Source organism: Peromyscus maniculatus, chromosome 9 (assembly GCF_049852395.1).
Source record: "Peromyscus maniculatus bairdii isolate BWxNUB_F1_BW_parent chromosome 9, HU_Pman_BW_mat_3.1, whole genome shotgun sequence".
NCBI classification, from domain to species: Eukaryota; Metazoa; Chordata; class Mammalia; order Rodentia; family Cricetidae; genus Peromyscus; species Peromyscus maniculatus.
Window position 1 is genome coordinate 119,374,896 of NC_134860.1, and position 27,318 is coordinate 119,402,213.

Below are 27,318 nucleotides of genomic sequence, written 5' to 3' on the forward strand. Positions count from 1 at the left end.
GTCTCCTTGCGCCCAGATGGGCTTCAAACTGACAGCAGTCTGGCCCCGCTTCCCAGGTACTGGGACTGCAGGTGTGAGTTGCCGCACCCAGCTGTAGTCCTCGTCTTAGTGGAATGTGCTCTGGCTTTTGGCCGGGTTCCTGGCCCCTCTACCCCTCAGCCTCGTCCCTTCAGCCCTCCTGAGCACGTCTCCTTAGTGTCTTTCACGCCTACAGAGAGTGCTGGATTTGGCCTTCCTTTAGGAAAGCAGTTCCTGTGAGTCACTAAGGGCAGAACCTGTGTTCCTTGAGGTAATGAGCTGTGCTGGTTAATTTTTTGTCAGTTTGATACAAACCTAGAGTCATTCCAGAAGAGGTACCTCAATTGAGAACAGGCCTCCCTCAGATTGCCTGTAGACCAGCCTTTGAGGCATTTTCTTCTTTTTTTTTTCCAGTTGTATTTTTTTTTTCTTTTTCGAGACAGGGTTTCTCTGTGTAGTTTTCCTGGAACTCGCTTTGTAGACCATGTTGGCCTTGAACTCACAGAGATCTGCCTGGTTCTGCCTCCCAAGTGCTGGGATTAAAGGCATGTGCCACCACTGCCCGGCTCAGTTGTATTTTTTTTTAATTAAGAAATTTTCTAATCATTTTACATACCAACCACAGATCCCCCCTCTCCTCCCGCCCTCCAGCCTTCCCCCCTAACCCACCTCCCATTCCCACCTCCTCCAAGGCAGGGCCTCCCATGGAAGTCAGCAGAGCCTGGTGCATTCAGTAGAGGCAGGTCCAAGTCTCCCCACCTCCAAGCTTGTGTAAGGTGTCGCACGATAGGCACTGTGTGGGGTCTTGCCCCACCGGGAATTTAGGTCACCTCTGAAGAAGTAGCCTGGAACCAAGGAAAGTTCCTCCCTCTTACCCAGAGACAGTCAGACGCAGCGGGGAATCAAGTCAAGCCAGAACTCATTTATTGATAGGCAGTAAGTCTCTTTTATAGCAAAATCCTCAGACCCTTAGGAGGGGGTGAAGGAACCAACCAATCATTTTAAAGGTCACCCTATACTCATATCCTTGTTTACGAGTTGTTTATGCACTGACATCTGTAGATGTAACCAACCGTCTTATTAAAATAAGAAACACAGAACCAATGTAAAAGAGAAAGCCGAGAGGTCAGAGCTCAGAGCTAAAATCTTACCTCCTGCAGTGCTCCTAGCTTCCCCAAAAGAGACCTGCTTCCTGTGTGTCTGTCTTTAAATAGTCTTTCTGTTCTGCCTTCTCATTGGTTGTAAACCCAAACACATGACTGCCTCATCACTGCCTGTAAGTACCGCCCCCCAGGTCTTAAAGGCGTATGTCTCCAATACTGGCTGTATCCCTGAACACACAGAAATCTACCTAGCTCTTCTAACCACCACGCTCTTACTATGGCTCTAATAGCTCTGACCCCAGGGCAACTTTATTTATTAACATAAAATTAAAATAACATTTCAGTACAAATAAAATATCACCACATTTCCCCTTTTCTATTTTAATAAAAAGAAAAAAGGCAAAAGGTTATAACTAACAAAAGAAAAACTATATACAAAAGTACAATAACTATATACAATATATACAAGTAACAAATACCTAAACGATGTCTAGTCCATTTGTATTTGACAAATCAGAGAAAATAATTCCCTTATCTATCCTATTTTAGTAAGTCCAAAATGTATCTAATTCACTTTCTATCCTAATTAATCTTCAACTATAACTAACTAATCTTCAACTCCCTCAGAGACCCAAGAAGGAAATAACATTAGCTAACAAAAATAAAAACAGGAAGTGCACAAAAGCAACTTCCAAAAATTTTGTGAGTTGACAGAAACAGCCAGCTGCCTGGACAGTCACCTGAGGTTTCTCCACAGTGTTGGGGCATCATCTTCAGCCTATAGGCTTATGGTATCTGACAGACTCATTTGTGAAGTAGGTTGTACACAAGGTCAACAGTTCAACCTCCATTTGGGTGAGAGCAGTCCATGTACCAGAAACACCTGAATTCCACTAGTGTCATGTCATGATTCAGGATTTTAAATTCTGGAAATTGTTGATGGTTTTTGAATTCAGCTGTCCATTCTTCTTGGCTGTGTATATATGGCTTCATCTAAGCATGCCCTTCTCCACATCCCTCTATTAAATGCCAGTCTACTATTGAGAGGCGTGAGCTTTCAGTTGCTGTTCCATTGCACAACAGAAGCCATCGGCCCACTGCCTGTTCAGCTGCCTTCAAAGAAAAGGGCACTGTACCTTTTCCAGATTGTGAAGGTCACTTCAGGGATGGTGCCATATTGTCCTGGCCTCAGAAGATGCCGTCTGATAAAGCCATAACCACACTTGTTTTGGCAGGAATCGGTAGTCCTTTGTTTCGTGTTCTGTCTGTCCATTTTTTCTGTTGATTTGAGGATACTTTGTTGTCCAGTGGCTAACTTTTGCCACAATGAAAATTAACTCCATATGCAGTTTCTTCAATGCCCATATTTTCTCTGAAGTAGATTGGTACTGCCAGGAGCCGACATGTCTCAAAAAAGAAAAATTTCTAAGTTATTAAAACATTTTAAATGCCATATTCTGTAGATCTCTGAAGGGTTTGAAGATGACCTGTCTAAAATACATCTGCTCAATTTTTAAAACATATCTAATATGACTACAATTTCTATTGTAATGTCTAACTACTAACTTTCATTTCTTTATATCCTAATAGTTGGTAATAATGTAAAGTATTTAAAACTAGTAATTGTCTTTTTCTTTTCTTTTCTTTCTTTCTTTTTCTTTTTTTTTTTTTTTTTAAAAAACAAGAACCTTAAATCTAATCTCCTTTGCTTAGCCTTTTTCCTAACCCTTGACAACTTGTAACCAACCCCCCTAAACAATGAAAATTATCCCAGACCCAAAACCCATTAAAAGAACCAAAAAACCACCCGCCCCACACCACTTCTTTGGCAATGTGGGTGTCATATTCTTAAAATTGCTTCCTGCTGGGTATGGGCGAAGTTATCTTTATCCTGAAAGAAAAATTTAGGTTAATTGTCAAATTCTAGGAAAGGTAACTATATCCTTCATTATTATCCAGTCTGTGTATAAAGCCAAAGTTCAGGGTTTATCTCAAGTCCTTATTCAAGTAGTCTTTGAGACTGGATCATCTCAGCTAGTCATCTCAAAATTGCTCTGAGCACCTTGTAGTTCAAAGCTGATCTGTAGATGATGTTTGTCAGTTTAGTGATATTATTATTGTCCACGTGGAATTGTTGTTGTTGTGGGGCCCCATCTTCTTTCCGGAGACTTCAGTTGATGTTAGGCCTGGCCGTGATTTCCTGCAGAAAACTGATAAGAGACTCGAACACAAAGACATATATATGCAGCTAACTGAAGCCTTTTTTCTAGAATTAGTTAGTACTCTATATGACCATTCATATCTTAACAAAGTTTAAAATGTATATATATATTAATCTTGTAAATTTTGATATAAAATTTATACTTTAAGAAAAGTTTAAAGAATCAGAATAGAATCAAAGAGTTGAGATTAGTAATAGAATAGTCCCTTAATTAATTTGGCTTTTGTCCTGTCCCATAGCAGAAAATGGCTCTTTCTGGCATGATACAGGGAGTTTGCATTTTCCTTTTAACAACATGCTTGAGTTTGAAGAAGGAGAGAGCCATTCTCCAACTCCAAAGTCAGCTTTAAATTTTAATTGAACTGGGACTATTAGAAAACCAATAGTGTTAAATCTTTAGAGAAAAGCAGAAACAAACATTTAAGAAGACATAAAATTTTTTAGATAATATATACCCATATGCCATATACTCCCATATACTCTGTTTCCTGGGATAGATGATTTGTCCCTTTTCTTCAGTTGTCTCATTTGTCTTGTGTCCTTCAGATTCCTTAACCTTCATTCTCCTAAAAGACAAAAACAAAAACCTTCCCCCAAGACTAATTTTGGGGATGTTCCTTTTTGGCAAGTTATTATCTGATTAAATGAAAAGACATGTGTTACAGGTACAAGTTAGTTTAAATTGGATGTTCATGCTGGTTGATGAACTATCACCTCCTCTAATTAAGAGGTTTTTCTTGTTCAAATCAAACCTTTATCAATTTTGATGGTATCCACAGCTTATCTTCTCCTGTAGAAACAAAAGCAAAACCTCGTCCCCAACGTAATACATACCCTGGTTTCCATTCTGAGGTCAGCACATCCTTAAAGTATATAGGCTGATTTAATTCTGTAGTTTTTTCTATTACCCAATGTCTCTCTGCAGCTGTTGTTCCTTTCTCATTGGCATTCAGAAAATTCAAAGTTAATAAAGCATTATGCAGTCTATTTCTGGGGGTTTTTGTTACTCCTTTCTGTTTATTTAGCATATCCTTTAGAGTTCTGTTTGACCTTTCTATAACTGCTTGACCTGTAGGATTATGTGGTATACCTGTAATATGCTTTATATTGTAATAAGCAAAAAACTGTTTCATTTTAACAGAGACATATGATGGAGCATTGTCAGTTTTGATTTGTGCAGGTATACCCATAATGGCCATAACTTCTAGCAAATGAGTGATTACAGAATCAGCTTTTTCAGAACTCAGAGCAGTTGCCCATTGAAATCCTGAATAAGTATCGATAGTGTGGTGTACATATTTCAGTTTTCCAAATTCTGCAAAGTGAAACACATCCATCTGCCAGATTTCATTCCTCTGAGTACCCTTTGGGTTACATCCTGCTGGTAATGGCGTTTGATTATAGAAGGAACAAGTAGGACATTCCTTTACTATTTCTTTGGCTTGTTGCCAGGTTATGGAAAAATCCTTTTTTAAACCTTTACTATTGACATGATGTTTTTTATGAAATTCTGAGGCCTCCAGCACATTTCCTACCAATAATTTATCAATCTCATCATTGCCTTGTGCTAAAGGGCCTGGCAGACCAGTATGAGATCGGATGTGAGTTATATATAAAGGATGACTCCTTTTCCTGATTGTATCTTGTAATTGAATAAATAGTGAAGTTAATTCTGAAGCATCAGGGATAAATTCTGCAGTCTCAATATGTAATACCACTCTTTCAGCATACTGAGAGTCAGTTACTATGTTGAGAGGTTCTGAAAAATCCATTAATACCAACAGAATAGCATACAATTCTGATTTTTGCACTGAATTATAAGGACTTTGTACCACTTTACTTAAATTTTCTGATTTGTAACCTGCCTTTCCTTGTTTGTTGGCATCTGTATAAAATGTACGAACTCCAGATATGGGTTTTTGCCGTACAATTCGAGGCAAGATCCAATCAGCTCTCTTTATAAAATCAATTCTGTTGCTTTTGGGATATTTGCTGTTAATTTCTCCCAAAAAATTACTGCAAGCTCTTTGCCAAGGTTCACTTTCTGTCCATAATTTTTCAATGTCCTCCTTAGTTAAAGGTACGACAATTTCTGCTGGGTCTATTCCTGCTAATTGACGAAGTCTCAATTTTCCTTTCCAAATCAAGTCAGAGATTTTTTCCCCATAAGTTTTTAATTTTTTATTTGGTTTATTTGGTAAAAATATCCATTCCAATATAATATCTTCCCTCTGCATTAATATTCCAGTAGGGGAATGCCTAGAAGGTAAAATAACCAAAATGCAATCCAACTTTGGATCAATACGATCCACGTGCCCTTCATGTACTTTCTTTTCTACCAAGGCCAATTCTTTCTCAGCTTCAGGTGATAATTCTCTTGGACTATTTAAGTCCTTGTCACCTTCTAAGATTTTGAACAAGTTAGTCAGTTCATCATTTTTTACCCCAACAATAGTTCGTAGATGAGAAATATCTCCAAATAATCTTTGAAAGTCATTAAGAGTCTGTAGTCTATCTCTCCTAATTTGCACCTTTTGGGGTCTAATTTTTTGTAGCTCTATTTTATATCCTAAATAATTAATAGAATCTCCTCTTTGTATCTTTTCAGGAGCAATTTGTAATCCCCAGCAAGGCAAAATTTTCTTTACTTCTTCAAACATTCTTTCTAAAGTATCTGCATTTGAGTCAGCTAATAAAATATCATCCATATAATGATAAATTATAGATTTAGGAAATTTTTTACGTATCACTTCCAATGGCTGTTGTACAAAATATTGGCACAGAGTTGGGCTATTTAACATTCCCTGTGGGAGGACCCTCCATTGAAATCTTTTAACCGGTTGAGAATTATTATAAGTAGGCACTGTGAAAGCAAATCTTTCTCTGTCTTTTTCTTGTAAGGGTATTGAAAAGAAACAGTCTTTTAAATCAATAACTATGAGAGGCCATCCTTTTGGTAACAGAGTAGGCAAAGGAATTCCAGATTGTAGAGAGCCCATCGGCTGAATTACTTTGTTAATTGCTCTAAGGTCTGTTACCATTCTCCATTTACCAGATTTCTTTTTAATAACAAATACAGGAGAATTCCAAGGGCTGGTTGACTGTTCAATATGCTGAGCATTTAACTGTTCTTCTACCAGCTCTTCTAAAGCCTGGAGTTTCTCTGTTGTTAAAGGCCATTGCTGAACCCATACAGGCTTGTCTGTTAACCATTTTAAAGGTAGAGCTGTTGGTATTTTTGGAGGATTATCAGTTGTTGTGCCCTGTTCCTGTATAATATGGATGGCTGGTGACCACTCAAAATAATGCCTTCTAATATTTCTCTCAGAAACATGTGCTAGTTTATGATTTGTTTCTGAGATTGGAGGGATTTTAATCTGAGTATTCCATTGTTGCAACAAGTCTCGACCCCACAGGTTCATAGCTATGTTAGCGACATATGGTTTTAATTTTCCTCTCTGTCCTTCTGGACCTATACATTCCAGCCATCTTGCACTCTGTTTCACTCCAGATAATGTCCCAATTCCTAACAGTTGAACGTTTACCTCTTGAAGAGGCCAAGCTGGATGCCAAAATTCTGGTGCAATTATGGTAATGTCTGCACCTGTGTCTACCAGACCAGACAACAAAACACCATTTATTTTTATCGTTAATTTTGGTCTCTGTTCATTAATAGAAGTTTGCCAAAAAATTTTCTTTATGTTTTCTCCTGAATTTTCTATTCTCTCTTTTTCATCATCCTGACCAGCATGATTTATTCCAATAGTCATTTGGTTATTTAATCGCTCAGAGCAGGGATTTCCTCTACAGCTGCAGGAAAGGTTTGAACTGGTTTTGCTATGGGGGCCTGCATGAGGCCCCTCCGGGAGTTTCCCGAAAACTGAGGCAAAAGATTACCCTGTCTGTCCTTTGTTGATCTACATTCGTTGGTCCAGTGTTTTCCCTTACCACACCTTCTGCATACTCCAGAAGGAAGGGGCCTTCTGTTGCCATTGTTCCTTGAAGAAACATTGCTTCTAGGAATGACCTGTTTACAGTCCCTTTTAAAATGTCCTTGCTTTCCACACCCAAAACATCTAACACTCCTCAAACCTTTTGAAATTACTTCTCCTACCCACGTATCATGCTCATCAACCTCAACATTAATTGTTTCTCTAATCCAATCTTCCAAAGGTGCAGATCTTGCCCTTAACGGCCTGATTATTCTTTTGCATGCTGCATTCGCATTCTCAAATGCCAAAGCTTCAATTATTGCCTTACTAGCTTCTGATCCTGAGACCATTCTGTTTACTGCTGAAGCCAGTCTTTCTAAAAAATCTGTGAAAGATTCTTTTGGGCCTTGCATAACCTTTGTGAATGACTCAGGTTTTTTTCCTGGTTCATCAACTCTGTCCCATGCATTCAAGGCTGCCATTCGACATAAAATTACGGTTTGAACATCATATAAACATTGTGTTTGTATTGAAGCATATTGGCCTTCTCCAATAAGCTGATCCTGACAAACTTGTATTCCTTTATCCCTCCATTGTGTTTCTACGTTTCTAGCTTCCTCCTTAAACCACGTTAGAAATTGAATTCTCTGGCTGGGTTCCAGAACAGCTTGTGCAAGGTCCCGCCAGTCCTGTGGTATAATCCTATTATATGTTGACCAAGAGTTTAACATTTGCTTTACATATGGGGAATGCATGCCATAAGATACTATTGCCTCCTTAAACCTTTTAAAATCCATCAGTTCAATTGGAGCCCAGATATTTTGTGTAGCCATTTGATCAGGCATCTGCTGTACGGTTACAGGATAAATTAAGGATGACTGTGTGAAAACAGGCTTTCTTTCTGTAACCTTATGATCCAAACTTGAACCAACTTCACTGTTAAAATTAACAGGTTTTTCTAAAGCTGTTATCCTGGCACTTAAATCGACTATCTTTTTAAATAGTAAAATGAGAATAAGCATGGTGATTAACTGCATAATTCCCATAATACTAATCTTTTCATATAGTTGTTCCATTGTCAGACTGCCTAAAATTTCAAACAAAACCCAATTTTCTTCCAATGTACACAGGAAACCCATTTTTTTTAAATGTGGAAAAAATTTGTCTTTTAAATAGTTTCCTTTATGACTTACCAAATCTGCATAGAACAGTAGAAATCCGAGCGAATTTCAAAACAGCCACCTAGAGTCCTAGAAACAGAGAGACAGAGAGAAAGCAAGAGAGAAAGCAAAAGCGAAAGCGAAAGTGAAAGTGAAAGCAAAGGGGTAGCCGGCTAAAGCTTAAAGCCAGCCACTTGTTCCCTCTTGAGCCGAGTCAAGGCTTGGCTTTACAGCCAGCGGCCCTGTTTAGCAGGGTAGGCCTGAGCTGTTTGTAGCACTGGCTTTAAGCAAGCAGCTCACAGTCCAGCCTGAGTCCAGACCTGGGCCGGGGCTAGGGAGCCGGCTGCTCCGGCTAGGGAGCCGGCCCCAAGCAGTTTTTAATGGATTCTTGTCACGTTGGGCGCCAGATGTAGATGTAACCAATCGTATTATTAAAATAAGAAACACAGAGCCAAGGTAAAAGAGAAAAGCCGAGAGGTCAGAGCTCAGAGATAAAATCTTACCTCCTGCAGTGCTCCTAGCTTCCCCGAGAGAGGGAGGTACTTCCTGTGTCCCTGTTTAAATAATCTTTCTGTTCTGCCTTCTCATTGGTTGTAAACCCAACCACATGACTGCCTCATCACTGCCTGTAAGTACCGCCCTCCAGGTCTTAAAGGCGTATGTCTCCAATACTGGCTGTATCCCTGAACACACAGAAATCTACCTAGCTCTTCTAACCACCACGCTCTTACTATGGCTCTAATAGCTCTGACCCCAGGGCAACTTTATTTATTAACATAAAATTAAAATAACATTTCAGTACAAATAAAATATCACCACAGGCGTGTGCCACCACTGCCTGGCTCTTGCTATGGCTCTAATAGCTCTGACCCCAGGGCAACTTTATTTATTAACATACAATTAAAATCACATTTCATTACAAATAAAATACCACCATAGACATCATCTCTTGATCTTTGTATCTTATCTCAGCATAAACAACTTGGGCTAACTTCCTCTCGGCACCATCTTTGTAGCTCATGGATGCCCCACAGCACTGGTTTCCAAAAAGCCAGTTCATACACCAGGGACGGATTCTGACCCTACTGGGGTTGAGGGGTGGGGGTGGTGGTGTGGTGGTGTGGTGGTGAGGGTCTTAAGCATGTCAAGCTAAACAACTGTCTCGCCTATACAGAGTGCCTAGTTCAGTCCCATGGAGGCTCCACAGCTATTGGTCCACAGTTCATGAGTTCCCACCGGTTTGGTTTGGTTTCCCATCATCATTGTTTCCCCATCATCATCGGATGTCCCTTGCTCATAGAATCCCTCCTCTTCTCTCTCTTCGACTCCTGGAGCTTGGCCTGGCACTTGGCTGGGGATCTCTGCATTTGCTTCCATCAGTTCCTGGATGAAGGCTCTGTGATGACAATTAGGGTATTCACTAATCTAATTACCAGAGTAGGCCAATTCAGGCACCCTCACCACTACTGCTAATAGTCTAAGGTGGGGTCATCCTGTGGCTTCCTGGGAACTTCCCTAGCACCCGGTTTCTCCCAATTCCCATGATGTCTCCCTCTATCATGGTATCTCTTTCCTTGCTCTCCCACTCTGTCCCTGTTCCAGCTCGACCATCCCGTTCCCTCACGTTCTCATCCCCCATCATCTACCCTCCATTGCCCCCCTTAACCCCCATTCTACATCTACTTCTTTGCAAGGTGATCTATGTGTCCCTCTTTGGGTCCTCCTTGTTAGCTAGCTTCTCTGGAGTTGTGGGTTGTTGTCTGGTTATCCTTTGGTTTACATCTAGTATCCACTAATGAGTGAGTACATACCATGTTTGTCCTTCTGAGTCGGAGTTACCACACTTGGGATGATATTTTCTAGTTCCATCCATTTGCCTGCAAATTTCATGATGCCATTTTTTTTTTTAACCACTGAGTAATACTCCATTGTGTATATGTGCCACATTTTCTTCATCTGTTATTCAGTTGAGGGGCATCTAGGTTGTTTCCAGGTTCTGGCCATTATGAATAATGCTGCTATGAACATAGTTGAGCATGTGTCCTTAGGGTATGATTGAGCATTCCTTGGGTATATGCTCAAGAGTGATATAGCTGGGTGTTGAGGTAGATTGATTCCCAGTTTTCTGAGAAACTGCCATACTGATTTCCATAGTGGCTGTACCAGTTTGCATTCCCACCAACAGTGGAGGAGTGTTCCTCTTGTTCTTCATCCTCTCTAACATAAGCTGTTATCAGTGTTTTTGATCATAGCCATTTTGACAAGTGTAAGATGGTATCTGAGTCGTTTTGATTTGCATTTCCCTGATGACTAAGGATGTTGAGCAATTCCTTAAATGTCTTTCAACCATTTGAGATTCTTCTGTTGAGAATTCTCAGTTTAGCTTTGTAGCCCATTTTAATTTAATTGGATTGTTCAGTATTTTGATGTCTAGTTTCTTGAATTCTTTTTTTTTTTTTTTGGTTTTTTCTTTCAAGACAGGGTTTCTCTGTGTAGTTTGGTGCCTGTCCTGGATCTCACCCTGTAGACCAGGCTGGCCTCAAACTCACAGAGATCCACCTCCTGAGTGCTGCTGGAATTAAAGGTGTGCACCACCACCGCCTGAATTCTTTATATATTTTGGAGATCAGCCCTCTCTCAGATGTGGGGTTGGTGAAGATCTTTTCCCATTCTGTAGGCTCTTGTTTTGTTTTATTGACTGTGTGCTTTGCCCTACAAAAACTTCTCAGTTTCAGGAGGTCCCATTTATTAATTGTTGCTCTCAGTGTCTGTGCTACTGGTGTTATATTTAGGAAGTAATCTCCTGTGCCAATGCATTCAAGACTACTTCCTACTTTCTCTTCTATCAGGTTCACTGTAACTAGATTTATGTTGAGGTTTTTGATCACTTGGACTTGAGTTTTGTGCATGGCAATAGATATGGATCTATTTGCAATCTTCTACATGTTGACTTCCAGTTATGCCAGCACCATTTGTTGAAGATGCTTTCTTTTTTCCATTGTACAGTTTGACTTCTTTGTCAAAAATCAGGTGTTCAAAGATATGGGGATTAATGTCAGTGTCTTCAATTAGATTCCATTGGTCTACATGTCAGTTTTTATGCCAATACCAAGCTGTTTTATTACTATAGCTCTATAGTAGAGCTTGCAGTCAGGGATGTTGATACCTCCAGAGGTTGCTTTATTGTACAGCATTGTTTTCGCTATCCTGGGTTTTTTGTTTTTCCATATGAAGTTGAGTATTGTTCTTTCCAGATCTGTGAAGAATTGTGTTGGGATTTTGATGGGGATTGCATTGAATCTGTAGATTGCTTTTGGTAAGATTGCCATTTTTTTTTTTTTAAGTCACAGAATAGGAAGCACACTAAGGTATGAGTGAATCAGAGGTGTGTAGTCAGCCTTTCTTTGGATCACCAGCTCCCAAATAATGACACAGAGACTTCTTACTAAGTATGAAAGCTTGGTCTTAGCTTAGGCTTGTTCCCAACTAGCTCTTATAACTTAAATTAGCCTGTTTATATTAATTTACATTCTGCCATGTGGCTCGTTACCTCTCCTTCATACTGTACGTCCAACTCCCTCTATGTCTTGCTGGTGAATCCCTCATGCCAGTCCCCCTTCCCCCATCCCACATCCTCTCTCTTTCTTTCTCTCTCCCTGAAAGTCTTGCCTAGCTATTGGCCATTCAGCTCTTTATTAAACCAATAAGAAGGTGCCTTTCACACAGTGTGATCAAATGTCCCGCAAAAGAAGTGTAATAGGAATAGACGAAAGAATTTTTGTGTAGTTAGACTGCTGCTTGAGTCTGAGTGAAACAGAGCTGGATTCAGACCTTTGAAGATCCAAAACACCAAGGTGTCCTGCTGACAAAATTGTAACATCACCTTGGTGGCACCACCGTAAACGGGTCAGTTTAAAGTGAGGAATGCAGCGCTCAACTGGACTGGAATTACCCCTGAGTTAAAATATCCCCTGATTCAAATTATTTTTTTGGGAGCCTCGAGTGAAATGCAGTTAGGTTTGATGAGCCAAGGTCCATTGGCGTCAACTTTGGTGTAGACATAAGTCATGAGACTCCTCAGTCCTGTCTCCAGGTCTGGAGCCCCCATCTGCTTCAGGAACTTGAGTATCTGTCCCCAGATGATGATGGACCTGTCCATCATTCATCCATTGATCCCTGCTCTTTGTCAGGATAAAGCCATGTTCTTACAAATGCATCCTTTCTTAAGTATGTATTCAGCATGATGAATACTTTTTTTGTGGGGAAGACCAAAATAACTTCTTTGTGGACTCACCAGCTCTTTAAAATGTACCCATTTGGGGACATACTGTGACTGTCCCTTCATTTTTCTGTCTGTTTGTTCAACAGATTGATACTTAAAGATCATTTATGTGGGCCAGTTACTCTTCTGGGTTCTCAGAGTTTAGTTTAATAGTAGTCAGAGACCAAATATATAGTCATGTGCTCATCATAATCTTAGATAATAGATGCCATGGCACAGGGGTGCATTTTAAACAGCTAAAAAAAAAATTATCGAATTCAGTATTATTCAAAGGTGAGAGTTTTCCTTCCTTCTTTCCCAGTTTGGACTTGGCACGTTGGTTAAGTCTGCATTTTGGTGTGGTGCTTACCCTTTCGATAGGCAGCTGCTCTTGTATTTTGGTGCCTTAGTGGACACTTCGTGCCATAGTTAGTTGTTAACTTGATGTACTGAGAAGAGGGACCATCAGTTGAGCAATTGCCTCTGTCCGATTGGCTTGTAGGCACGTCTGTGAGGCATTTCCTTCCTTCCTTCCTTCTTTCCTTCCTTCCTTCCTTCCTTCCTTCCTTCCTTCCTTCCTTCCTTCCTTCCTTCCTTCCTTCCTTCGTCCTTCCATCCTTCCTTCCTTCCTTCTCCTCCCCTCCACACCCCTCCCCTCCCCTTCTTTTCCTTTCCCTTTAATGACAAGCATTCCTCTAGTGTACTGTTCTTGAATAAGGAGGGCTCTCCCTCCTTTGCTGAGAGCATCTTGATTTAAACATTTTCCTAGAAGTACAAGAAGGTAAAATAAACCGAGGATGTGCCCAGTTGACAGAGCGCTTACCTGATGTGCATGAAGACCTGGCCATCCCATCACTGCATAAAATCAGATGTGGTGGAGCCAGCTGTAATCGCAGCACCAGCAAGTGGAGACTCTAATATCACAAGTTCAAGGTCATCCTCTGTTACCTGGGGAGTTTGAGGCCCCCTTGGAATCTGTCTTTAAAAAAAGGGGGGAGGGTAGATAAAACATAATAAAGTGCACTATTATAACTTTTGGCACGCAGTGCCAAATTCCAGCCCTTAAGAGTGGTACTAAATTAAAACTTGAACAGTTTGAGAGAGAAGATTGTTGTGCTTGCTGCACTTAATCTACCCAGCTGCCCTGTGAAGGTTCTGAAGCCAGCTAGCTGCTGTTTTCCTCACTGCAAGCCAGCGCGCTATCGCAGAGAATCATCTCAGGATCATGTAGCTGGTGTGCGGGAGAGCTGAGATCTGACTGAGAGTCTTCTCCATCGCACCCTGTCCACCCTGTTCTCCCTCTTCCTGCAGCAGGACCAGGATCAGACTGCTTCAGCAGGACGCGCCTGTCCTAACTAGGTCTTTGCACCACGCATGCGCGTGTGTTTCCTTTTCCCCACTAGATCTTTGTACCACGCATGCGCGTGTTTCTCTCCCCCCCCCTAGATCTTTGCACCGCGCATGCGCGTGTGTTTCCTCCCCACCCCCTTCCCCGCTGGATCTTTGCACCATGCTTGCGTGTGTTTCCTTACCCACTCACATTTTCCATCTCCCATCCGTTTCATACTCAGCCTTGGTCAGTTTTAGGTTCAGTATTGAAAGTGGAGCCCGCCTTCCTCAGCTGCTTTAAGATGCATTTGTGTATAGTTTTGATATGGGGAACTTGATAAGTAATTTATCCCAGCATTTTGGGAAAATGTTTGGAAATAACGGTACTAAGAGGGCTTGAAGTTTTATAAGAATAAATGAGAATTGTAATTAAATCCTCATTTTATTTAATTTTAATTCATTGAAAATTCTATAGATGTATACAGTGCATCTTAACCATGTCTCCAGATGTTTCACTATATACACACACGTGTGTGTACATGCCTGTGTGAGTGTGCATGTGGAGCTACAGGTTGCTCGCTGTTGTGTGTCTTCCTCAGCTGGTCGCCTGTATTTTTTGAGGCAGTCTTTCACCGAGCCTGGAGCTCAAACATTTGGCTAGGCTGGCTGCCCATGGGCTTCAAGGATCTGCTTGCCTCTGTTCTCACCTCCCCACCCCCAGCTCCAGGTTACAGATTTTACATGAGTACTGGAGACGGAACTCAGCACAGGTTTGCACAAAGCCAACACTTTACCAATGGAGCCGTCTCCCCAGCCTAATGCGTTATATTACCATTTTGACCACACCCCAGTCTCTCTAATGTAGCCTGACACAGTGGAGAGAGTAGACACTGTACTTGTCTGCATTGTTATTTAATGATTGGCAGTGGAAAGTAAGACTTCCAAGGCCCTTAGCAACTCCATAATGAAAAAGTTGTTTTTGCACTGGGGAGATGGCCCAGCATATAAAACTTGCCTGGCCAGTCAAAGAGGTTGCTGTCCAAGCAAGAAGACTGGAGTTCTGATCAAGAGGACCCATGTAAATATCAGGTGGTCATGGTGGGCGACTGTAGCGTCTCCCCTGTAATTTCAGCCTTGGAAGATGGAGAACGTGTGTGTGTGTGTGTGTGTGTGTGTGTGTGTGTGTGTGTGTGTGTGTCTTAGGGGGGCAAGAAAGGAGCCCACAGGAGGAGGAAGGTGGGGACAGAGGGAGGGTATTGGTTAACAGTGAACAAAGCACAATGACATGAAATTAGAGTGGAGTCCTTTTCTTTTCTTCTTCTTCTTCTTCTTTTTTTTTTTTTTAAGACAGGGTTTCTCTGTGTAGTTTTGGTGCCTGTCCTGGATCTCGCTGTGTAGACCAGACTGGCCTCAAACTCATAGAGATCTGCCTGGCTCTGCCTCCCAAGTGCTGGGATTAAAGGCGTGCGCCACCACTGCCTGGCTGAAGTCCATTATTTTGTATTTACGAAAAGTTAATTAAAAAGCTGTTTTAACTTATCGACATTTTAAAACTACTTAGCAATGAAAAACCCAATGTAAGGAAAGCAAGCTATTAGGCTGACAGACTTGACCTTCATTCACGTAATTGAGTGTGTACATGTAAACATTTTCTCCTTCTCTTCCTCCTCTTTCCTCCCTCCAACCCCTCCCATGTCCCATGTCTTCCCTCCTCTCAAATTGATGGCCTCTTTTTCTTAATATTACATTAGCATTGTTTATTATTAGTTACACTTATACTCTCTGTCTCTCTTATACACAGACACACACACACACACACACAAACTTGCTTGGGTGCATATGACTTAGGGTCCATTACTTTGTACGGGAAAACCAGTTAGGGGGTCTTATCTCTAGGAGAGGCTGATTCTTCCTCCCTCGGCTTGTTCTTATCTAGGTGTGGGACCCAGTGAGATTTCCCCTTCTGAGTTAGCATGCTATGGGATGTTCTGTATGGCAAATGTGTTGCTCTGATTGGTCAGTAACTAAAATACTGATTGGCCAGTGGCTAGGCAGGAAGTATAGGCGGGACTAACAGGAGAAAAGAAAGAACAGGAAGGCAGGAGTCACTGCCAGCCACCGCCAGGACAAGCAGCATGTGAAGATGCCGGTAAGCCACGAACCACGTGGCAATGCATAGATTTATGGAAATGGATTAATTTAAGCTATAAGAACAGTTAACAAGAAGCCTGCTACGGCCATACAGTTTGTAAGCAATATAAGTCTCTGTGTTACTTGGTTGGGTCTGAGCGGCTGGGGGACTGGTGTAGAAGTCTCTGTGTGTTCAGGGATATAGCCAGCATTGGAGACACATGCCTTTAAGACCTGGAGAGCTGTACATACAGGCAGTGACGAGGCAGTCATGTGTTTGGGTTTACAACCAATGAGAAGGCAGAACAGAAAGACTATATCAAGACAAACACACAGGAAGTAGGTCTCTTTTGGAGAGGTAGGAACACCGCAGGAGGAAGGGTAAGGTTTTAGCTCTGAGCTCTGACCTCTTGGCTTTCTCTTTTACATTGGTTCTGTGTTTCTTATTTAATAAGACGGTTGGTTACATCTACACTGATGGGTGACAAAGATTTGTCCTGACTGTGGGTAAGGCAGGAAAACTCGAGCTATATTAGCATGTCTGTTGATACTGTCATTGTTTAGGCTTTGTTTAGGCGGCCATATTCGCTGGAGGATGTCTTTCTGTATGCTGTGAATATATGTTGTTCTCATTGGTTAATAAATACACTGCTTAACCTATGGTAAGGCAGCTTAGAGGCAGGCAGGAAATCCAAGGAGAGAGACAGGCGAAATGGGAGAGATGCTAGACTGCCATCCTAAGAACAACATGTAATAGGATGCAGGTAAAGTCATGGAACACATGGCGATACATAGATTAATAGTTATGGGTTGAGTTAAACTATAAGAGCTAGCTAGCAAGAGGCCTGCCATAGGCCATACAGTTTATAATAGTATTAAGCCTCTGAATGATTATTTTATAAGGGTTGAGGGACCGTGGGGCCAGGCGGGACCAGAGAAAACTTACTGCTACACATATTGTTGAGGATTCGTGGGTGTAGCTTTTCTGTCGTGTCTTGGGGACAGAATCTCATAGTAGACTTCTTGGTCATCTGACTCTTAGAATCTTTCTGTCCTTTCTTTGATGTTCTTTGAGCTTCATGTGCAGGAGTTGTGTTGGCAATCTATCTGCTGGGGCCTGGCTCCCCCGTGGTGTCTTGATTGTGTCCATTGGGTCCAGTTGTGGTTTTCTGTAATGGTCTCTGTGTGCCGTGAAGAGAAGCTTATTTGAAGAAGGGTAAGAGCTACACTTATGTGGGTATAAGGATAAGGTTTAGAATGCAGTTGGGATTATGCTGGTCTAGTGAAGCAGGTTCTGTCCTAAGATCCATGACCTCACTAGCCCTGGGTAGTTGTCTAGGTTATGAAGCCAGACATGATTTCCCTCCTATAGGATGGGCCTTGTCCGTTTAGACAGCCGTGGGTTACTGCTGCGATAGGAGTTCCCCATTGCACCTTTGTAGTTCGCATTTTCTTTGGGCTGCCAACCAGCTCCCAAATAAAGACATGGAGACTTATTATTAACTATGAATGCTAGGCTTTTAGCTTAGGCTTGTCCTACCAGCTCTTTTAATTTAACCTGATTCTATTCATCTCTGTTTTGCCTCTGGGCTTTTTACCTTTCTTTCATTTTGTATGTCCTACTTCCCTGCTTCTCTGTGTCTGGCTGTAGTCTTCTTTTCTTTCTTCCCTGAGCCTAAGTTTCTCCTCCTGCTTACTCTCCCTACCCGGAAGTCCTGCCTATACCTCCTCCCTTGCTATTGGCCATTTAGCTTTTTATTAGACCAATCAGGTGCCTTAGACAAGTAAGGTAAAACAGCAACACATCTTTACGTAATTAAATGCAATACATCTTTACATAGTTAGCCAAATATTCTGCAAAATGCCTTTAGGGCTATTTTGCCAAACTGGTCATCATTATAGTTAATAGGTCTCACAGATGGATTATTGATTGGATTGATAGGATTATTCCTTCCTTGGCAGTTTACATAATACTTTCTGGTACTATGATATCTATACCAAGGGAGACTTTTAGGTTAGATCTAGCTTGAATTTTCTGATTCTTGTGTTCTAAATGTGTGGTGTCTTCAACAGTGGGGACTTACATCCAACCTTTGAGAGGCAACCAAGGGAGGCCAAGAGCCTGCATTGTTTAGAGTCACTTGGACTACCCCGCCCAGCGGCTTGCATGGAGGCTTCTCATGCCTGGTCCTGTGGGTGTTGTCTGGCTCTTGGGGGAGCATTGTCAGCCCAAGTAGCATAACTTCATTTGGTAAATGTACATATTAGCTGGGCAGTGGTGGCACACGCCTTTAATCCCAGCACTCGGGAGGCAGAGGCAGGCAGAGCTCTGTGAGTTTGAGGCTAGCCTGGTCTACAGAGTGAGTTCTAGGACAGCCAGAACTGTTTCACAGAGAAACTCTGTCTTGAACTCCCTCCCCCGCAAAAAATACATATATACACACACACTTGCATGTATTATGTATAGCTTCAGGTAAATGCAGTGATACAGTTCTTGGGCTATCAGACATCTCTGCTGTTACTTTGTCCCTCCTTCCACCCTCTCCTGTGTGTCAACATTTCTGAAAGCAAAATTGCAGCAAGTGTTATATTTTACTTTAAAATTTAACCTTAAGTGGATTTATCCATATTAATAATCTCCAGTGCTGGCCTGTGATGTTCGTTCTGTCTTGTAAAGTAGACATGCATGCTGAAGAGAACCACATGAAGGTCTAGTGTAGAAAGGGCTAGTGTAGTGTAGTCTCTCAGTCACAGCATTGATGGCTTGGCTGCAACTTCTCCATAGCTGTTTATGGTGGGTTCTCTTCTCTTAGGCACACATAGATCGATGTACGTAAATGTGTGTAGTTTTGGTTTAATGCAGAAACGGAGCTCAAATGTACATTTTATGTCCTTTCAACATTAGACATTCAGAATCACAAGTTAGAATGACTATAGCATTTTCTAACATTAAAATGTTTCTCTTCAGTATTTTCCATTGAGAAACTGTCAAGCTGAACGTGTCTGGAAGTTCAGATCCCATCGTTCTTTTTCTTTTCTGTCTTCCTCTGCTTGTTTGTTTGTTGGTTGGCTGTTGTTCAGTGAATACCAGGCAAGCACTCGGCCCCTGAGTTGCACCCCAAGCCACAGTGCCATTCTTTGCCTTGAACTCAGAGATCCGCCTGCCTCTGCCTCTCGAATGCTGGGATTAAAGGCGTGGGCCACCACTGCCACCACTGCCCAGCTCTTTTTCCTTTTTAAAGGACAGCTTTATTATTTGTTTTAATTCTTATTTCAAAATTTTATGTATATGGGTGTTTTGCTGCATTTATGTCTGTGCACACGTGTGTGTCTAGTTGCCCAAGGAGGCCAGAAAAGGGTGTTGGATCCCCTTGAATTGGAGTTAGAGCCATGTCGGGGCTGGGAATTGAACCTGTGTCCTTTGGAAGAGCAGCCAGTTCTCTCATCTCTCAACCCACCTTTCCACCAGTCACCTTCTTCCTTCTCCTCCTCTTTTTTTTTTTTTTTTTTTTCCGAGACAGGGTCTCAGTGTGTAGCTCTTGCTGACCTGGAACTCACTATATAGACCAGTCTGGCCTCGAACTCACAGAGATCCACCCGCCTCTGCCTCCTCCCTGCTGTGATTAAAGGCGTGCACTATGACAGTGGGTCACATTCTTGAAGTCTCTCAAAAAGAATAGTCACAGTCATGGACTTACAGGAGCAAAGAACGGGGCATTGTGCAGCTCTTGATCTGTACTGCCATCTGGGATGGGAAGTTTGTGTTCCTGAACACGCGTCAGCCATGGACGGCAGGCTCCTCACCACACACTTGTGACCACTGAGCATGATAATTTAAACAGTCTTGTCAATGGAGAGATTAAATGCTACCTCCTTGTTCTCTTCATCTGCGGGTGTTGATGAGCCTGGGAAAGTGAATGTTTTTCACTTTTTTGTGTATGGTTTAGCTCTTTATCTTACAGTTTTGATTTTTGTAGTTCACGTATTTTTATAATTTCAAAGAATACACCTTTTTTTTTGGTTTTTTGAGACAGGGTTTCTCTGTGTCGTTTTGGTGCCTGAACTGGATCTCGCTGTGTAGACCAGGCTGGCCTTGAACTCACAGAGATCTGCCTGGTTCTGCCTCCTGAGTGCTGGGATTAAAGGCGTATGCCACCACTGCCTGGCCCCAAATATTTTTTAATTGATCAATTTTTGGCATATTCAGTGGATTTCACTATAAAAATGAGCAATGAGCCTATTGTGAGTTCCAGGCCTGCCAGGACTATACAGTGAGACTCTGTCTCAAAAATAAACAAAAAAAGAAATTAGCCCAGGAACAAATTCGTAATTGTGTCAGGTATGGCCCTGTGTTTTCAATATGGTCTGATAGCAAGCCTTCCTCGATTTGTCTGTGGGTTGATTTTTATATGGAAGAGAAGTCGTTGGCTGTTCTTACATCCCTATGGTTGTGTATTTGCTGTGCAAGCCACCGTGTAAGGATTCCAGCAGTCTCCTTTTCTACACTGCCTCAGATCCGTCCTCCTCTGCTGCTGCTCCTTGATCCGTGCATCGCCTTTCTTGGCACTTTTTGTTTGTTTTGTTTCCCTGGCACCCTGCTGCACTTCGAAGGTCCCCCAAGCTCTCTCTCCTTTGAGACATCCGGCCCTGTGTGTGCTGCTTCTGTCGTATTAGGCTGTCGGATTTTACTTGCTGGCCAAGCCTTCTTTCCAGAGAGGCTGTCTGTGGGAAAGAATGTGGGAGTCGGCTTGGGGAGGGTTTTATGGACGGCCCAAGTGGCCCACTGATGCTCTCAGTGGCATTGCTGCTGCTAGAGGTAACTTTAAACAGTGTTGGTCCTCCTTAGTCACAGCTATATTAAAGGGAAAAGTCTCAGAGTGTTCTTATAAATACCTGTCTAGTAGACCAGTTTCCCACCGTAACAGAGGACAGGAGGCAGGCTGAGAGTTTTCAGCCAACAATAAAATTAGTAGAATGGAGTGACTGTTTTGTTAGAACTGTGTTTATTTTTACAGTTATCATCTCCAATTACCAAGTGACATTTTTTATTGTAGTGATAGACTTTTCTTTAAAATTTATGCATGCAAATTATAGTGTGGGAACTTGTAGCTAATAGAGTAGAAGGTTCCAGAACAGAGTGGACACTCCCGTGCGTCTGTGGGGTGGAATGCAGTGTGGGGGTGCTGTGCATCATGATTGCTCATGTTCCTTCCCAGAGCCTCCCTGGGTGCCCTGGCTTCATTTGAAAGGATACACTTCTCTGGTGTCTGGAGGGTTGTCATCTCAGAACAACTGGACAGGAGGAGGAGCTGACGGGGCCCCCTTCCACTCTCTTAGGCTGGAATTTGGTTTCCCTCTCTTCTGGTTTCCTTGCTTTTATTTGCTCTTTGCTTCTTTGGACTTGGTTTTAGTGTTTGAGGTTTGAGTGGACCTTTTCTTTCCTCAGCTCACAGACTAGTGAGGCCCGGGGAGGTCACATAGAAGCCCAGACTTCACCAGAGAAGCCAGGCCTCCAAAGTCCGGCTCAGGCTCTGTAGGTGTGTGCTTCACTTGTGTCTTTCCAAGTGGGCCAGCGTGGGCCACACGGACAGCCTCAGGATGCACGCATACCGTCTGCTTCTCTCCTCTGATGTCCTAGCATGCCCTTGTAGCTCTGGCCTTTTTGCCTGGCCTTCTTTTTGGGGGTGAGATGCTGAGTCTTTGAATGCCCGGATTTATACCTGGCGTGTCCCCAGCTTGTTATCCATAGCATTCTCATGGACGGGGTGGGGGTTCTTGCCGGGTGGGGAGATGCGCGGGCTCCAGGTCTCTGTGACATGGAAGGCTGTGGGAAGAGGTTGAGGTATTTGGGACTCACAAGTGTCCAGATTTCAGTTTTTTCTGAGGTGAGTGACCTGGCATTGTGGCGTGGCAACTGGGTCTTCCGAGTGTGTGCTGCTGCTTGGCATGGACTTGCTGGGCCACTAAGCATGCCTGGGCTCAGACTCTAAAAACAATTCATTTTTTTGTCACCTACCTCAGATTTCCACATTTTGGAATTATGTTTTCTTATCCCTTACAGTTTATTGTACAGGTTTTTTTCATAAGCATCTTGACTCAGCTTTCAGAGTTGTTTCTGCTGTAGAAGGGCTTACCCTGTGCTTAGAAACAGGAGTGGCCGTACCCTTTCACTGTACAGTTACGTCATTGTAACTGTGTTTCTCATCTAATCAGCACTTTTAACAGTCACTGCTTTTCTGATTGGCGAAGGGTTAGTGTTTCCATTAAATCTCTCTAGTGCGGATAAACCCAAGTTGAGCACAGTGGTAACACTAAGTAAGATGTCGGTGCTGGTGCTGTGCAGACTTGATACACTTTTCTATGACCTGGGGCCAGCCTCAGCCCTCAGTGCTCTTTCAGAACATGCTTTTACATTTGATTGCTACTGCTCTCAACTCATCTGTCAACATGTTTTAGATAGACACCTTTTGAGGGCAAGTCCTTGTTCCTGGTTTTCCCACTCTCGAACCTTGTTGGCACTTTCTTCTGTTTGTTTTCCCAGGACACTTCACGACCACTGCCACAGCAACAGGCGTCTGTCGCTCTCCTCGTGAGACAGGCGTTCTGCCTGACTGCCTGGGCTCTTGTGTAAGGAGCAGTCAATGAGGCAGGTGCCTGGGGTCACTGAATTCTCCCCAGGGGATAAGGGACAAAAGACCATTCATGGGTGGCTTTTAGTTTTGTTTTGTTTTGAACCTCTAACCAGTCTGGGAAATGGGTGTCACAGTTATGAACTGGGACCCTTTGGCCCTGGGCAGTCTTACAGAGACTTCGTGGAGATGGTCGCCAGAAGCACTTGTTCATCACACTGCAGTGTGGTCCCCAAGACAAGTCCCTTAGGAGTCTGCCCAGGAAGCCTAGTGGCCTGGGGACTAAATGGAGGAGGAAGCTGAGGGCACCTCTCCCAGTGTGTGGCTTTACTGTGCTTTTGTGAACTTCACCCTTGGCTTGTTTAGTCCCTTCTCATAATAAAGCTGTGAGGAAGTTACTTCATGAAATACTATGTGATCCCTTTCTTTGTGGGAACCCCGAGAACTTTACCAACTAGTTAAACAGTCATTAATGGGAAGATGAGTGTTCGTGGCGGGGTATGGTGGCCCCTGCTTGAAGGGTGTCAACCACACTGGGTTTTTGACCTGTACTTTTGCAGGCCAGACATGTGGGGGCAGATGGAGTTACCAGGTTGCTGCTCCTGCATTGTGTCTGCAGCGAGCATCCTTCTGTAACAGCCCAGACAGTTGAGCAAAACCTGTGGTTAGTGTCTTCAGTGCTCAAAATATTCAGGGAAAATTCACACAGCAAGATTCTCCTTCCAGCCTTTTAAAGTATTTGCTCACTGACGTTGCTGTATTTGTATTATTTTGCTGTGAGGTTTGCCCATGACATGTAGCAGGCACCAGGATGCCATTCTTCTCCCACAGACAATATTCCATTATGTGAAATATGTTTTGTTTATCTTTTCATTTGTTGGTGGTCACTCGGCTGTGGTTTACCTGCTGTGATAATACCACTTTAAACATCCATATGTAAGCTTCTGTTTGAGGTCCTGTTTTCGCTTTTCCTGGATATATGTCTGGGAGTGGAATTTATGAGTCGTTTGAGCTATGTTTGACTTTTTGAAGATCAAAGTTTTACTTTAAGTGTAAGATAGTAAATATATAAAGTATATTTTTCTCAGTAGATACTAGAAAAAGTTTTTTATAGTAAGGCAGAACTGGTTCAAATAGCAGCCCCTTTACTATAAAGCTGTGACCTGAGGTAAGGTATTTAATCTTCCAGCCCATTTCTTTACCTAAAGTCTGTGAACGGTGAATTCCTACCTCCAGACAATAAGGACTCAGGAGACACGGGAGGCCTTTTATCAGGACAGTGTCGGATATGGGATAATCCACCTGAAATGGAGTCATTATAGTCATTATTTTATGGCCACAGCCACCTAAGCCTAAGTGGTATTAATTGCCACAAATAGTGGTGGTAACTTTGGTCACACCAAAGAGAAGTGGGAGCTAAGTGACCCCTAAGAAACCTTAACCTGCTGTTTTGTACCACGCTTGCCGGAGATGGTCTCCTTTGACTTTTAGATTAGTGCATCGCCTGCTCGTTCAGTCATAGCTGCCCATCTTCAGAGGGAGGAGATGTCTGTCAGAGGAACGACTTTTCAAAGCGCATTTGTTTACTGCTTGGGCTCTGGTGTGCGAACTACTTCCTGACCCCACTCACAGACAGGAAGTTGGCTAGTGACTTGCCTGAGCTCTGAGTATGAGGATATGGTGAACTTTTCCTTGAATAAGTAACTAGTTAAAAATGAATTTTCCATTAAAATAGATTTGTGTAAAAAGCAAAACATCTCATGAATAGAGCATGATTATCATTGTTACATTGATACATGCTTTACAAAACATCTATTTATGTTTTGTTTTGTTTTTTTAAACTATTGTATTATAATGCCACTAACATTATTTTTAGGAACATCTTTTTAAGGCTTGAAGTATTTTTATACTACCTATTTCTTAGTGTTGAATATTATTCTGTCTTACACATAGAACATAATTTAATTTTTCTCTTTTCCCTTTGGGTATTTATAGATACTATTTTCACAGTAATATAGACAATGCTAGAAGAGTATCTTTGTGATAAAGTTGTTGTGTATATCCATGGTAATTGCTGTGGCCTGAATCCTCAGTGTGTGTGTGTGTGAGAGAGAGAATATGGGAGAGAATGTGTGTGTGAGACTGTGTGAGAGATAGTGTGTGTGTCTGAGTCAGAGAGAGAGAGTGAATGAATGAATGAATGACTATGTATATGTATATGTATGTGAGCTTACCACCCTAGTGGCAGGGAAGAACAGTTTCAATGTGGAAAGATTTCCCTCAGATCGTGGCGTTAGAAATGTGAATCCATGGTTAGCTGGTTCTGTTGCCCTCGGGCTATGTGAGTCAGTACCATGGTGGGGAGAATGTGTGATGGAGGAGGAGCTTGCTTCATGGTGGCCAGGAATGATGGGTGGAAGGATGGAGAGAGAGAAGTATAAAGTGGGGGGGGGGGGGAAGAAGGGGAGGGAGAGAGAGAGGAAGAGAAGAGATGGAGGATGTAGTTGGTTGTTATTTACTCTTTGGGGGCCTGCCACCCTGCTCCCAAATAAATACAGAGATTTACTCTTACTGAATGCCTGGCCTTAGCGTGGCTTTTCTAGCCAGCTTTTCTGACTTAAATGATGCAGTCCATGTTTCCCTCTGGGCTCCTACCTGTCTCTATTCCACACACCTCTTCCCTTCTTACTCCATGGCTGGCTCCTGCCACCCTCCTCTCCTTCTTTTTCTCGCTCCTCTCTTTTCTGAGCCTAGATTTCTCCTCCTATTTATTCTCTCTGCCTGGCAGCCCCGCCTGTTTCTCTCTCCTGCTTAGTTATGGGCTGTTCAGCTCTTTATTACACCAGTCAGGTGTTTTAGACAGGCACAGTAACACAGCTTCACAGAGTTAAACAAATGCAACGTAAAGGAATGCAGCACATCTTTGAATCATTAAACAAATATTCCACAGCATAAATGAATGTAACACATCTTCAACTAATATTCCACAGCAGGAGGACTAGGGGCCATCTCCACAACAGGCTGTTCAGCTCTGAATCAATCCAGTGGTGGCAATTAGTCCCATTATCATCCAGCCACCTCGCACTGCTGCTCTAGGGACCAGTCTTTCAACAGCCTTTGGGGTGCGTTTCATATCAACAACATGGTCGTACAACTTAGTTTTGATAACTTGAGCATTAGTAAGTATCCATCACACTGTTATTTGGACTTTCCACAGACTGTACTCTTTTTGCTGTCTGCATTCAGAGTTGCATTTACTTGTCATTGACAAGCACCATGGTAATGTGTTAGTGCTTTTTGTGACAGTTTATGTCTTTCGCTTTGTCAGCAGCAAGGTGAGAGTACCAGTGGACTGTGGTTATGTATGGTATGGTATGTATGCTATGCTGTATGGTCTGTAACACAGGATATGGCTGTATCAGTATCAGATTGCCAGGGTTTGAATCTGGGTTCCACTGGATGCCACTGCTAGGCGCTGTCAGATCCATCTTGTGCATCTTTTCTGTGTGCTCAGCCTCCTCTCTGTGCTCATCCCGTCTGTCCCTGGAGTGCCGTTTGGTAAGCTTGATCATGCTTGCTTCTTCCGTCCTCCAGGATGGCTTTCCCACCCACTGGAAGCCAGTCTAGTTCTCGCCCTTCCTGGGTGGTAGATCCAGATGCCTTTGTCGGGCTCTTGGAAAGTCTTGCTGATGTGTCGCTTTGGAGGGAGCCAACCTGATAATGTGGTCTTAAAAAGATGGCTCATTCTTTGAGAGTTTTGGACAGTGTGTTTTGGTCATAATCACCTCTCAGCTTTTCCCAGACACACTTCTCTTCCTTACCCACCCAGCTTTGTGACCTTTAAAAAGATCAACAGCAACAAAACTCTTCAGGGTAGTTGTGCTGCTAAAACCTTCTTGGAGTTTTGTGCTGGAGCTGCACACCAGGGCTGTACTGCCTCTCCCCTCAGCAGCTCACAGTTGCTAGCGGGTGGGATTGTGAGCCCAGTTCCTCTCCGTTACTGGGATTTGGTTTGGCTTAGGCTTGCTGTCACAAACTCTGAGTTCAGTGTACAGCTGCTCTGCTGTGTTCAGAAGACATGTTTTCCCCATCACCATCCGCCACCTCTGGCTCCTACGCTTTCTCCGCTCCTCTTCCTCAGTGATCTCCGAGCCTTGGCATTGAGGGGGGTATGTATACATGTTTCCTTTAGGGCTGAACATTCTACAGTCTTTTATTCTCTGAACCTTGGCTAGTTGTGGGGTTTTGTGTTAATTACCCTCTACTGCTAATAGAAGTTCTCTGATGAGGGTTGAGAGACCCATTGATCTGGAGGGTGAACAGAGGCGGTGCAGGGATTTGGTAATGGTCGCTGTGTGGACTCCCTCTTCCTTCCCTCGTCCTTCACTTTTGCTGCTTGGGGTCACAGTCCAGTGCAGGCCACCGGCCTGTAAGCCTCTGTCTGACCTTCCCTTTCAGGGCACCCAAGCTAAGGCGTTTGTTACCACGCACAAGTAGGTATTCTCTAAACCTCTTTTTCCCTAGAGTGCCAATTT

General features: G+C 42.7%; 1 protein-coding gene and 1 long non-coding RNA gene across 5 annotated transcripts in view; one reads left to right on the forward strand and one right to left on the reverse strand.

Moving 5' to 3' along the window:
- Ubac2 (UBA domain containing 2) overlaps window positions 1–27,318 on the forward strand; it is a 184,705-nt gene that overhangs the window by 8,141 nt on the left and 149,246 nt on the right. The gene's annotated exons all lie outside the window — the stretch shown is intronic.
- LOC143267470 (uncharacterized) lies at window positions 8,892–14,078 on the reverse strand. The gene is made up of 2 exons (XR_013042620.1): window positions 13,519–14,078; window positions 8,892–9,830 (listed from the first exon to the last, which is right to left on the reverse strand). It is a non-coding gene; the product is annotated as an uncharacterized LOC143267470 (long non-coding RNA).